Here is a 2,500-nt window from a genome sequence, read left to right as displayed (position 1 = left end):
TTTTCTCAGAGCTCATGTATTAATTTTTCAAACGTAGAAAACTTATGTAAAAATAAGCAGATGCATTTGGAACTCGGGAGGTTATGTAATTGCCAGTCGTAACACACACACACACACATATATATATATATATATATATATATATATATATATATATATATATATATATATATATATATATATATATATATATATATATATATATAAAGTGGTCTAGAAAGTGATTTAAAATCACTTCATGTCAGAGAGAGAGAGACGCATCCAATGGTAATAGGGCATGGGGTGGTGCCAGGGGATAGGGAGGATGCCAGCTAAAGTTTTTACTTTAAGGATCTATTTCTGCCAAACTAGAATTTCTGAAGGTTGAAAAATTGGAGACGTTTTTGTCAACATTCTATTTTATTTGCCCTAATATTTTTTTTCCACATGAATTTATTATACACCATTTCATTGCTAGTAATGTTGGCTACACATTGACACTAAATACTTTTTTTTTTTTTTTTTTTAAATATCTAGTACCGAATTCTATTGGAGTTCAAAATTCAAATTACCAAGAATTGTTGATAAATCTTGACTTTTCTAAAAAAAGTGTCAAAATCATTAAATATACCAAAATGTATGGTTCTAAATACTAATATCACTCAATCGTCTTACAAATAGGCAGTTTTATACGATTGAAGGTTTGCATAATTACGCTCTGGAAGGAATCAGTGATAGGTAAAAATAAAAAGAAAACTATTTTATTTTTAGCGTCATTAAAACTGGGAAAGTATTTGTAAAGTAATTCCATTTTTTTTAATAAATATTATCTATGTTGAGATATTGGTTTCTTGACTTGACTTCAATTTCATTTAAAACTTTTTACAATATAAATACCACTTCACAAAATGAGAAAAAATAAAAGATAAATGGAACTCATATAACTCCATGCGAAAAACACAAATCCACCTCAACAATACATGCAACTATGATCTGTATCATGGATGCCGATATGCATATTGGAAAATGTCCGTAAAACTTCACATTCAAGAGTGTAGGCCCTGCTTGACAGGTTTCATTCAGGTAGTGTAACCCGAACACCCATCGTCAGGATTAGTTACAGTTGTCCGTATGCTAATGCTTCCAGCAAAAGCAGATGACCAGGACACAATGTGCAACATTCTTTCTGATGCAAGTATATTTGTGAGTCAATGAAGCAGCAATAGACGGTAGTTATTTTCAACCAAGCCCTTTACTGAAAGGCCAAGGAGATATTATGGCTCAAACAGGCAGAATTCAGGAACACCATCATTACGTGGCTTCCACACCATTATGAATTTAAAAAGGCCATCGGACACCATCTGGAAGGACCTGGCTTGTAGGAGGCTTGCGTTGGAAAGTGGGGTCTTTGGGGATACCTCAGCGGGGAAGATTATGAATGATGATGCATATAACAAAGCTGTTTATGGGCCTAAAATTACTGTGGAGGCTCTTTGGGGTATTCTCTGGTTCAAATTTGAAATTTGTTTTATGACTGAGAAGTTGCTTCTATCAGAGTGATTGGCATGTGCCCTCGAAGATGTGAATGCCATCAAAGATCATGACTTAGATGGTGTAAAGAAAAATTCCAAAAGAGTTGACAAGCATGCACAAGACGTTCATTTCAACACTCAATGAGTCGGAAGATGACAAAAAGCAAAGACATCAGTTAAAATTTTGGGACATTTAAAAGAATATAGTGACCATCTTACTGAACTTCATACGAGCAGAGAGAGAAGGCAACTAGGAGATACATCTGATTTCAGTTTGTAAGTATGCATCTTTGGTTTGTTGTCTACAACCATGCAAACTATACAAGACAGGGCCCAGTGTACTTGGGTGGGAAGCACCAGCTCCCACCAGGAATCTATCATCTATTTGTTAATGGACACTTCACATTCAAAAGGTCAACAAAAAAGTTTGTTTTGGTTTCAGTTGACCAAGTACTGGAACATGTAAACAAAGTATCCAAAATTCGTGGGGTTTTATTGGAATTACTAGGAGAACCGGGGCTTATGACAAGTTGTGCCTGATATATAATGAAAAATCACAGTTGTCAGAGGCAGCCTAGAATATGTTTGGAATCGATGGTCCAGCTTTGTTCCTACTACTATTTCGAATCAAAACACTGGAATGACTGGTTTATGATTGATATATGTATCGTCGTCGGCGCCCACTCGTGTCCGAGTACTGGGTTCTGTCGTTAGCCATCAGCCTCCCATCAGAAGAAGAGTGGAGGAAACGACAGAATGCCAGTAGCTGGGTATATTGTTTTGGGTGGTCGTGGCTTTGCAACGGCCACGCACACACACTTGGCCAACATCGTTTTCACCGCGGATCAAGACATATGAGACAGGCGGCTTCTCCGATGTTGGTTGCATCGGGCTGCCGGGTTCTTGTTATGTCAAGGCCCACCTTGTTGCCTGCGCGATAGGCATTGCCCTCTTCCGCCGGCGCTGGGAAGTTCCGCCGTTGGGGTCTT

This window comes from Palaemon carinicauda, chromosome 29 (assembly GCF_036898095.1).
Source record: "Palaemon carinicauda isolate YSFRI2023 chromosome 29, ASM3689809v2, whole genome shotgun sequence".
Classification (NCBI taxonomy): Eukaryota; Metazoa; Arthropoda; class Malacostraca; order Decapoda; family Palaemonidae; genus Palaemon; species Palaemon carinicauda.
The sequence above is the reverse complement of the archived record's forward strand: the minus strand, read 5'-3'. Positions refer to the sequence as shown.